This window comes from Podarcis bocagei (genome assembly GCF_964188305.1).
Source record: "Podarcis bocagei genome assembly, chromosome: 11".
In the NCBI taxonomy this organism is placed as follows: domain Eukaryota; kingdom Metazoa; phylum Chordata; class Lepidosauria; order Squamata; family Lacertidae; genus Podarcis; species Podarcis bocagei.
Genome location: NC_138136.1, coordinates 47,522,715 through 47,535,096, shown reverse-complemented (window position 1 = coordinate 47,535,096; position 12,382 = coordinate 47,522,715). Strand labels below are relative to the sequence as shown.

Genomic DNA, 12,382 nt, shown 5'->3' with positions numbered 1-12,382 from the left:
GAGTCATCTCTTTCTCCCCACCCGCCCCACAAATTCCACCCCCTCCCCCCGGTTTATTACGCGTAAAACAAATGAAAAAGGAGCCGAGGCAAATTGCAGGAAAGAACATCCATTTGTTTTAGGTCATTCCCCCCCAGCAAAAAAAAAAAAAAAATAAATTCCTGAGTTCATCAGCGACTCCCGGGGGAAGAGTATGTTTATGGTTTTAACTAAAATTCATTAAAAAGAAAAGGCATTAGCAGATGTGTCTTATGGTATTAATGATCTCTGCGAACACTGGGAAAATATGTTGTTAGTTCAGAGTTTACATCAAGCTTTGAGACAGACAGACAGACAGACAAGTCAGGCTTACTCCAATGTGATGTTTTACTAGAAAGAAAAGTTGAAGGGATTTGTAATCTTCCGGTCCTCTGTCTCCCAGTGGTGCTCCTTTGCTTTTTAAAAACAACAACAGCTGAGTCTTTGTAAGGCAGAAATTCAACCAGGTAAGTTTCTCTCCATCAACACCCCTCTTGTGCAAAAAGTTGAACCTGTTGGATTTCTGCCTGACATCAGTTGCTAAAGGAGCAGAAACCCCGCTCTGTGGTCTGGTCCGTTTTACTCCAGCTAATTTATTTCTAGCTAACAAGTTCTGCTTTAAAAGTAAGTGGCTTTTTTGTCAAAAGTTATTTGTCATTTTCTCCTTCATTGGAAGTGAGGATGCTCTGGGTGTTAGAAGCATTAGTACCTGGCTGATTAATATTTTAGTGGTTCATGATACTCCATTTAAAAATTAACTTTTCCTCCTGCCCTCTCATTAAAGACAGGCTCATTATACCACCTGCTTTTCCTCTTACTTGTTTCCCTGCTAAACGGAGTCTGTGTAACACAAGCTCTTGGGAGAGATGCCCCTTATTCTGTTTCATTCATTTCAAAAGTGATAGCTGATGTGAATGCCTGCCTGCCTAGTATTAGGTTCTCTGTCATCTTATTGTACAAAATGTCAGTGTGTTAATTGGATAGGGCTTCTGTACTCGCCTTCCGTACAATCAGTGTTTCCTTTTGCAGATAGCAACAGAAAGTCTGGGACGATTAGGCAAATAGAAATATTAACAGAAATAGTAGGACTTCGGAAATGTAGATTGTTCCGCTAGAAAGTAAGGTATCTCATGGACGTTGCCTAGCCCAACTCTTTGGAGTTATGCCTCAGTGGTAGAGCAATGCTCTACATAGAAGTTTCAAGTTCAACCCCTGAAACCTGCAGGTAGGTCTAGGAACCAAGCATGGAGAGCTACTGCCAGTCACTGAAAACCCTTTTGGACTTGGCATTGCCAAACCACCCCCATGGTTCAACTTTGACAGGTGTGTGGGGCAACCTTCCTGCTAATCACCAGGTGCCATTCTTGTTCTGTCAGCTGGGTTTTCCCATCCACCTTCCTGTGTGACTTGTGCAACACATCCCAAGCACCCTATAGCCAGCTAGTTGCCAGGTGCTTGGGAACCACAGCACAAGGAGCTATGCCAGCCCTATGGAAGCCACGAATATAGGGTCACACAACTAATCCAGCAGGGTTAACTGTCTGGCAGTTGATGGGTGGTTACTTCAGTGCTGTTTTTTGCAGGGATGGGCAGTGCAGTCAAATTTCCCATGGCAAAATCAGTTGCTCAGCCTGTCAGATGTAATTTCAGATGTAGGGCAGATGGGCATTGTTTGGAGTAAACAGCTTTGTGGGCCAAATCGTGCAGTCCCAAATTTGGTCCATGGGCCAGATATTCCGCACCCTAGGTGTACACCATGGCTAGCCAACCTAGTGCCTTCTAGATGTTGTTGGCCAACTTTCCCTTCATCCCTCACCATTGGCATGGGAGCTGTAGATTTGTTGAACAACATCTGGAGCCCAGCCATATTGTGCTGAATGGACCAGTGGTCTGACTTAAACTATACCTGGGAAATATTGAGCTCAGATGAGCTCACAAAGCAGTCTTGCAGATGGCACCAGTATATGCTTATTCTGAAGTGCAGTATTGTTGATGCACCTGTTACTTATTCAGACAGCATCTCCTCCTTGGACTCAAATGTGGAGAATTAAGGACATCCGTGCTTATAGACCTCCCCCATATGAGGGAGGACCCATACTGGGTCAGGAGCTCAATGCATTCGTGTTGGCATGCAGATAGACGCCCTTCTCACATGTGCAAAATGGATGGGGTGTTTATTTGGTCATTAGGTACATTGTTGGGTGATTGGAACGTGGGTGGCGCTGTGGGTTAAACCACAGAGCCTAGGACTTGCTGATCAGAAGGTCAGCGGTTCGAATCCCCGCGACGGTGTGAGCTCCCGTTCCTCGGTCCCAGCTCCTGCCAACCTAGCAGTTCGAAACCATGTCAAAGTGCAAGTAGATAAATAGGTACCGCTCTGGCGGGAAGGTAAACGGCATTTCCGTGCGCTGCTCTGGTTCACCAGAAGCGAGTTGGTCATGCTGGCCACATGACCTGGAAGCTGTACGCCTGCTCCCTTGGCCAATAAAGCGAGATGAGCGCCGCAACCCCAGAGTCAGCCACGACTGGACCTAATGGTCAGGGGTCCCTTTACCTTTATCTTACATTGTTGGGTATGACCTTCATGCATCCTTTAAACACCTGAGGGATCATCTGAAATCCCTTCATTATGGACAGTAATTCTACCACCTGGTCCATTGCTTACCTGTTCTTATATATAAGAACTCTTTCTTGTTATGCAACTTAAAAGCATGCTATCTTGCAACTTGAGAGTCACACATTCTTGCTTTTCCATCAGCTTCTTTCAGTAAATATAATGCAAGTTCTCCGTTTTCTTTAAGGAGACATTTGAAAACTACTTGTTTGGATACTTTGTAAGCAGCTGCGAAGGGAGGGACACATAATAACTTCTCCACATTTGTTAAGTGATTCAGTACCCCTCTTTCAAAAAATGGTGGTTGATTCCTGCTGCATTCATGGAGTTGGACCTATCGATGACCTTTGGGGTCCCTTCCAGCACTACAGTTCTGTGATTCTATGGAGCCAAACTCTTGTTTGGGGAGGGGGCTCATACTTAACCAAGGATAGCTCAGTTGGTAGAGCACGAGGCTCTGGATCTCAGGGTCGTAGGTTCAAGCCCCACGTTGGACAGAAGATTCCTGTGTTGGACTATAGATAACCCTTGTGGTCCCTTTCAACACTACAATTCTATGATTCAGTGGTAGAGCACATGTTTTGCATGTAGAAGGTCCTATGCTCAATCATGAGCATTTCCTGTTAAAAGGATCAAGTAGCCAATGATGGGAAAGTCTTCTTCCTGAGACCCTGGAAGGCTGTTTAACTAATGGTCTGACTCAGTACAGTGGTACCTCCGGTTGCGCACGGGATCCGTTTCGGAGCTCTGGTCGGATCCCGAGGAATTTGCAACCGGAGGTGCTTGTTCTGTGCATGCGCGCGTGGCGAAACTCGGAAAAATACTTCCGGGTTTGCTGAGTATGTAACCCAAAGGATACGCAATCAGAGGTGTGCGTATCCAGAGGTACCACTGTATAATGCTTTCCTTACTGTATGGGCTCACATTACAGCCTACGAGGCTTCTAGGCTTTTGCGTCTAGTCCAAACTTTACTGTAATTTCCCTAGAGACCATCAGTTAGCACATCCCGTCATGCAGCTGCAATATTAGTATTATTGCTGGTGAAACGCCCACCAAATAACATAAGGCAAGTTTATGTTTTAAAGCTGGAGAATGTCTCTTGACTAACAAGTAGACTTTGCTGTTTGTGCAAAACCTTTGACAATTAATAAGCCTACACACTTAACCCCTTCCCAGGGAATCAGTACTGTACTTATCTACCCTGATTGTTGCCCATTTCCGAAGGACTATGTTCAATCTTAGCCATTTGTTTACAGGCCTGTTCAGCGGGGCAGTCATTTCCCCCCACTTTTTTAAAGAGGGAACTGTTTTGACATGCAAATAGGTACAGTGGTACCTTGGTTTACAACCACAATCCGTTCCAGAGGTCCGTTTGTAAACCAAAACAGGTTGTAACCCAAGGCGCGCTTTCGCCAATGGGGCCTCCCAAAATTTTTTGTTCGTAATCCAAAAGACAACAACAATGGTTGTAGTAAAAAAAAAAAAAAAGGTTGCAAACTGGGACACGCACTTCTGGGTTTGACGTGTTTGTAATCCAAGACGTATGCAAACCAAGGTACCACTGTCCTGAGAAGAGGACAACCTTGATGGTTGCCCTAAATCAGCTACATGCTGTAATGCTTTCATATGAAGTTCCTAAAAAGTGCGTAGGGTTTCAAATGACTCATGTGTTGACAAATAGGGAGAGGATTCATGCTTGTTGACCATGCTCCTGCAGGCTGCTTGTTTGACAGAAGTGTGAAGGCGCCATATGCGCTTCTCCACCTGAGGAGAACCTTGGACCACTTAAGCTCTTTCCCTTTCTTACTGTTTCACAGCTGGTCTTCAGTAGCATGCTGGATTTGCACTCCATTTAGGAAGACTGAGGGGGACCACTTGCATGGGCTTATTCAGAAGTGCTTAATTTCTTTTCTTTTTAAGTGCTTGGCTTGGAAGTCAGGTCGTACCTCCTGATCCCAGACGTGTGCAGTCTAGCAACAGCCACCTATTGGGATGGAAGAAAGTGTACATTTCTATATATATTCAGAAACACTTTATTTTGCCCTGCTGCTTCACACAAATAATGTCTTTTTGAACCCAAGTCCCACAGGACTGAGCTGTGTTGATCCCTGGCACAAATCAAGCCCTGCTTTTAAGCCTCAATACTTGCACATAACACACACACAATTGTATTGATCATCTGAGGGTCCAGACTGGATGACATGATGCGTACACTCTGGTTTAAGTGGCCTGTGCTTTGGTGACTGCAGGATTGAACCCTGGAGCATCTGGGATGCTAAACAATGAGGATTTTCATGTCCATGTACAGCAGCTCCTTTAAAGCATAAAGATGGGGCTTTCATGGACGGGCAGTTTTTGTAAACTTGGTTGGGGCTCTTGAAAGAGACTCTTAAGGATACATAAAAGGCCTTCAGAATCTAATGCTACTTTTGATCTGTAGCAGAATCCCTACTGACGTCAGTGAGTCTTTTGCATAGGGATCAAGGGCACGGGGTTTGGTCCTTGATGTTGAAATAGTAGAGAGCCAGATTAAAATGATCTTTGCACTCGGAATGAATAGATTTGGAGGCAAAATGCAGGCTCTGATCTGAGGAAGATGCTCACTGCATTAGGTCACTGCCAAATTGGGGCCCCACTGCACTGGGCACATCTTTGCAAGCTCAAGTTAAATGCATGAGAGCTGCATAAGAGCACGGTGGTTTAAAGAATTATATACATTAGTTAGTTAGGAAGTATAGGGAAGTTTAAAAAAATGTTTTATTGTGTTTTTATATATGTTGGAAGCCACCCAGAGTGTCTGGGGAAACCACCCAGTCAGATGGGTCTCTATTTTTACAAATAATAAAATGATGATGATGATGATGATGATGAACATTTAAAGCTTTGCTTCATGCAGGGATGTCACAGGCTCAGTACAGTGGTACCTCGGGTTACATACGCTTCAGGTTACAGACTCCGCTAACCCAGAAATAGTACCTTGGGTTAAGAACTTTGCTTCAGGATGAGAACAGAAATTGCGCGGCGGTGGCGTGGTGGCAGCGGGAGGCCCCATTACCTAAAGTGGTGTCTCAGGTTAAGAACAGTTTCAAAGTAAGAACGGACCTCTGGAATGAATTAAGTTCTGTACACACAAACTGTGGCTTAGTGTGACTGCACAAGCTCTTATATAAAAGATTGAGGCTGCTTCACTCATCCAGTTCTTCTGCTGTGCTGCTGTGAGATAAGCCATGGCTTAGCATGTTGTCTGAACCCAGCCTCCTGTTTCCTCTAGACAGACCATGAATCCAGGTTTGGATGACATGCTAACCCAAACCGTGGTTTAGTTTATAGCAGCAGCAGGACTAGAAGGGGAGTATAGTGGCTTCTATCTCCTTTTCTGTGAGCCCACATACTCACATGTTCATGCTAAGCCTTGGGTTTCCCCCCTTTATACATACATGCTTCCTTCCAGCTGAGGTTACATTTCACGCAGAGGGCTTTAGTCCACAAAGGCAGATGCTGCAATAAATTGGTTTGTCTTTAAGGTGCTGCAAGATGATTATTTTTCTGTTACACCATCCCTCTGAAATGTAAAAATTATGGCATTCCGGTCAGTGTCCTGTTTGCTTGTGACTTCTGCTAGTTTCAAATCCTAGGCTCTGTGAATGAGCCAAAAGTCTTAATGGATCAGTCAGTGTAATTAACTGGGTCATTCGTTAATTTGCAGGATAAAATATGCATTTCAGTTGGATTCTGTTTGGGGATTCCTCTGTTGTGAAGGGGTGCTGAGATAACCTATATTCATCTTCCTGAATCGAATGAAGGGATAGAGTGGGCCATGTTCCAATCAACGATACTATGAATTGAAAGATTGTATCTTAATGTCTTTAGGATGATTTTCTACATACTAAGCATTTTGTTTGGGATATTAAGAGAAACTTTGCGGATTTAAAAAAAAATTATACTTGACTTTCCTTGGAATAGTTTAATTTTTACTTGGAATAACTAAGTGGTTGATTAAAAAGAAGACAGTTAATCAGTCAGTCATCAGTAGCTGTGATAGCATTGCAATGAGAAAGGAAAGACTCACCTGTTGCATGAAAACAGCATTTTTTTTAATAGGCTGATGTAACCCAGTGATTAGTTTGTGCAAATTCTACACAAGAACTCTGCAGAAAAGACAGCAATCTCCTGTAATATAGTACTATCACACATTATGCTTTTATACATAAGCCTGAAACTTTAATATGAAAAAGTGTGAATTAAACAAACACATATTTGCAAACAGGTGTATTAAACAGGATTTCTCGGCAGAGAGCCAGGATTGATGGCAGCTCATTGTTGATACACAGCCTTGTACTTTCCCCCTTATCTTCAATGCACCAGAGAATTAGATCAAAACTTCTACTTCCACTTTTAAATAAGCCACAGTTCCTTGTGATGTGTGAACTCAGAGAACTGTGTTTTGCTTAAATTATGAGTGCCAAAAAGCCAAGGGTTCAAGCCGCAGCAAACCATAGCTCTCTAAGTTGTGAAACCACAGTTTAGTTTAAAACCAGAGGTGGATTCTTCCAGTGCTCTCGTTTGGTGCATCAAAGAGGTGAAGGAAGGAGGGTTTGCTGTGGAAACCATGGAATCTCATAAACATCTAAACTGTGGCAACATGTAAAATGGCCCCAAGTTAACATGAAATGCTGGTGCAAGGACTTAAGGGCTCGGGTGCAGGGAAGTTTTATTGGTAAAGGTAAAAAGGTAAAGGACCCCTGGATGGTTAAGTCCAGTCATAGGCAACTATGGGGTTGTGGTGCTCATCTCGCTTTCAGGCCGAGGGAGCTGGCGTTTGTCCACAGACTTCTTTCCGGGTTATGTGGCCAGCATGACTAAACTGCTTCTGGGGCAGCGGAACACTGTGACAGAAACCAGAGCATATGGAAACGCTGTTTACCTCCCCGCCACAGCAGTACCTATTTATGCCCTAGCATGCTTTCGAACTGCTAAGTTGGCAGGAGCTGGGACAGAGCAATGGGAGCTCACTCTGTCACGGGGATTCAAACTGCCGACCTTCTGATCGGTAAGCCCAAGAGGCTTGTGGTTTAGACCACAGCGCCTCCCACACCATGAATTGTATTACCAGGCAAGGATCCATGCAAGGAGATTGGAGTTAGGGTATTAATGATGCAGAGGAACAACACACTCCTAATTGCTGGAGAGCAAAGTTGCTCCATTATGCATTGTCTGTGAGTTTCTCATAGTTGAGTTTCTATAGTTCTCATGGTGAGTTTCTCATAGTTGGCGATTGCTGAATGCCCCAGAGGGGTCCTTGGTCTGATGTTGAAATGCATGGTTTCTGAATTAGAGGTTTCTTCTTCAATCCAGCCACAATGCTTTGCAAAATGTGTACACCTTTTTCAGAGGTCTCAGAATGGGATTAGCTCGATAATGATAGGTCCTTCTCAGTTGTTTTCCCAACAACCTCCTCTCCTCCCGACTGCCACACACCTTGCCCAATGTGAGGTTGTAAAGAGCTGCTACTTACAGTAGTACCTCGGGTTACAGACACTTCAGGTTACAGACACTTAAGGTTACAGACTCCGCTAACCCAGAAATAGTACCTTGGGTTAAGAACTTTGCTTCAGGATGAGAACAGAAATTGTGCGGCAGTGGCGCAGTGGCAGTGGGAGGCCCCATTAGCTAAAGTGGTACCTCTGGTTAAGAACAGTTTCAGGTTAAGAATGGACCTCCAGAACAAATTAAGTTCTTAACCCGAGGTACCACTGTATTCTTTTTTTCTGACACCTCACAGACTGCACCAAGGAAAATAATGGCAGTTAAAATTGCTTATCGCAAGCTTGAGTAGTCACTCTGAATTCCAGTTCTGTGAGATTACTCCAGAGTAAGAGGTTTACAGATTGACAGTTGTATTTCAGTGGATGTTTGTATTAGTTGAGCTCATCATAATTTGTCTTATCCAGAGTACCAAGCCTTATTCCCAGTCTGGTAAATTTGGCCTATTTTGCTCATTAGGGCATAACTTGCTTGCAAAGTTCAGGTCCTTAAAAAAAAATGTTTTGGTCAAACAACAGTGTAAAGGAAGAAACAAAATTATAAGCTGAGTCATATTGTTGGTCATTTGCTGTTGTGCAAACAGCACAGTTGGAGGCATAATACTTAAGAGCAGGCTGAGCTTAAAGCTTTTATTGGACAGATGGCTAATTTTACTGGCCTGACCTCAAGGATCTAGCTCTGTGATCCCTGGTTAGCTCAATAGATGCCAGTAAATACTAGGATAATTGAGATGGACAGTGTTTGTGAATTAAATGGCCATCAGCTGCAGAGACAGGCAGGAAAATAAAAGGACAAATGAGAAACTGCTTTTAACGTTTCTCTAGCTTCTGATATATTAAAAATATACTTCTTTGGGGAGGAGGGGAAAGGCCCATATTTGAGCATTATCCATTAAAAAAAGATGGGTTAGTTGGTTGATGCCAAAGTGTTGCTGTAGTCAGAGGGATGGTTTGGGGCTGTAATGCAGGCTTGCCTACGGCCACCTGTCAGTTTAAGATGCCCCTGTATCTCTTTTTTTCCTCCATCCTATCTTAGCAGTGAAGTCATTTTGCTGTCAATCACAAGAATGGGTCCCATCTGGCAGGGAGGTGTTGGAATCCAATGGTAGTTAGTACTATGATAACCCATCTCCCAACTTCCCAAAGGTGTCAGACCATCAAAACTGCTGTATTACACATGAGGAGACCAATACCCTGCTTGTAGGTCACTGAAATTCATAGAATCATATAGTTGGAAGGGAAGGGACAACTAGCCCAGGCATTTTGCAATGCAGGAATTCTGCCCATAGCTGTCCGTGTATGGGCTTGAACCACTAACCTTCTGGTTAGATGCACTGACCCACTGCACCACAGTAGGATTAAACTGAATGTGTGTGTCTTAAAGTACCATTCTGGTTTTGCATTTCTCCTGCCTTTTGTATTCTAAATAATCTTCACACCAAGGGATACTGCCAGACTCATGTGCCTAGATAGTCACGATTCCTGCTATTTCATGGGCATATGAGTGGGATTGGGCAAAGAAAATTCAGCCACCTTGGGCTCTGGAGAAAGGTAAGTTGGATGCTTTCTCGGTTTCCCCTTTTAAGATTCCTGGAAAGTTCTCCTGTCCAGGGACAGAGGGAACGTAAAAGGGAGTGGCAACCTATTTGAAAGCACACAACTGGCCTATGCAGACTGGCTGCCATGAAAAGAAGTGAAGAGAAAAGGTCTTCCCCACTCTGCCACCACTAGAAGGTGGACATCCAGTGTGACCTGACCTAGGGCAGCATCCTTTGTTCTTGGAGTGGTCTGATATTTAAGAGAAGGGGCTTGTCTTGATGTGGACTTATCTGTCTATCTGCTTTATCTGTTCATCATGAATGGGCCACAAAAAGGATGTCTGGAAACGCCTTTCCAGATGTCCTTTTTGTGGCATATTCATGATGATTTGTGCCCGCAGTGCTGTCAGACGCAATCCCACTGTCAACACTGTGGGTTATATTCAACTAAGTCATAAGAACATAAGAAGATCCTACTGGATCAGGCCAGTGACCCACTTAGTCCAATGTTCTGTTCTCACAGCAGCCATCCAGATGTCTGTGGAAACGCCTGCAAGCTGCCATGAGTGCGACAACACTTTGCTCACCTCCGATTCCTAGCAACATTTGCTCTGACAGTGGATGCAGAACATAGCTGTCATGGTTAGTAGCCATTGGCAGTCTTGTCCACCATGAATTTGTCCAATCCTCTTTTAAAATCATCCAGGTTGGTGGCCATCCTTAGTTTAACTGTGTTTCAGCCCTACTCAGAGTAGACCCATTGCAACTACAGTCATACCTCGGGTTAAATATGCTTCAGGTTGAGCGTTTTCAGGTTACGCTCCGTGGCAACCCGGAAGTAACAGAACGTGTTACTTCCTGGTTTCGTTGCTTGCGCAGATGCTCAAAATGACATCACATGCATGTGCAGAAGTGGCGAATCGTGGCCTGCGCAGACGCGGGTTGCGTTCAGTTCAGGATGCGAACGGGGCTCCAGAACGGATCCCGTTCGCATCCAGAGGTACCGCTGTAATGGACTAAAGTTAGGCTCTACTCTGAGAAGTGTTCACATTGGATGCAACCCTGTTTGTGCCTACAGATGTTTGGGGAGCAGTCTAACTGCTTCATTTCCAATTAGTGTGTGTCCCATAAGATCCTGCTGGAATCCCATAACTTTTCCTACTAGAAATGTTCTGCTTTCATTGCACTGTAGTCCCTCTGGACAACCATAACATGACAGCCCTGGGGAAGCATTGCAGCACAAACTAAAGCGGAATAAATCCACCACTATGGCACTATTCTTGTGTCAAAAACACGTAGCAGAAAACACCTGCAATAAAACACTAGTCTGGAGGAGCCCATAAAGCAGCTTCTTATAAAAGATTCCTTCCTTGGAGGGGGTTGACTAGATAACCCCCATGGTCTTTTCCAACTGTACAATTGTATGGTTCTGCTATCCATTTCTCCTCATGCCAGCTTCAATCCAAATTTAGGAAAAGCTGAAGTTTAAACTGGTAATGTTTGCAGAGCCAAAGTGTGTGTGTGTTCCTTCTTTGCAGAGGTTTGCTTCATTGCATACTCTGTATATAATACCACAGCACTTATCTACTGGAGCCATTATCCCTTAAGACACCTGTTTTCTCCTATTTGTCTTTAATTTTGTTTCTGCTTTGTTTACCTTCTTGGCTCCGCTTCCAGTGAAGTCCTTATGAGTGGCAGAAAAACATTTAGAAGACTCTTTGCAGATGGGGGCTGCAACCTGCCCTCGTCTCCCCCACTTGCAGCTCAATTTAGGGAAGGCTAAACCCCAGGAGAGAAACTGCAGCCGTGTGCAATTTAAATCCCACCTACACTATTCCAAAGGCTATTGGAATTGTGGGGTTTTCTGAGAAGGCTTCGATTGAGTCCCTGCTGTGAAATATCGTTTTCAATAAGCTGAGTACAGAGATCGTTCAGGTAGCTACGCAGCTCTGTTTCAGTCCTGCTGTTTATCATATGTTGAATGGTTAAAAAAAAATGAAAGGCACCTATCATTTACCTGGCAGCCCCAGAAAACAGGGAAAATCAGCAAGAAGTGAAGAGGTAGTACCTAATTCTGAAAAATAATAATTGTTGAATGTAAATTGCCCAATGCATTTTATTTCTTCCTCACAAATAACAAATAGGAAGGCGAAAGAGATGTTGAAATGAGTGCAGGTAATTGCTTTTGGGTGTTTTTTTCTTTTTGCATTAGTTTCAAAATCTGCATGTTATTTGTGAGCCTCGGTTTGAGATTCTGCTTCTACTTTCTTTTAAACAACAACAACAAAAATCTCATGTACAGAGACATCAAAAGGAAGTGGGCGGACGACAGACAAGACAGCAAGGACTGTTTCTTCCATGGTTTGCTCTTTTAATACTGATAGACAAAGTGAGTTAATGCAGGAATTGCATCTGGAAAAGGTCAAATTGAGAGTGGCAATAAAACTAGTCCCTTTTCAGTAATGAGATTTGACCTTGAAAGGGCTTGATGGAGTAAAAGGAGTAGCCAAGCTCACCTTGTAGTTTTTCTCTCGCTCACCCCCCCCCCAAATAAGTTCTTCTGCTCAGAATCTTGCTGGCGTACACAGATCAATTTTGTAACCCCCAAGAAACAAGCGACTGAGAGAGAAATCTATTTCTGAAGGTGGGGGGAGGGGAGAAATCAGCT

The 12,382-nt window shown here is 43.9% G+C and overlaps 1 protein-coding gene across 1 annotated transcript in view; it reads left to right on the top strand.

The window, feature by feature from the left end:
• Positions 1-12,382, top strand: part of EGFLAM (EGF like, fibronectin type III and laminin G domains) — a 135,411-nt gene that overhangs the window by 1,026 nt on the left and 122,003 nt on the right. The window lies entirely within an intron of this gene.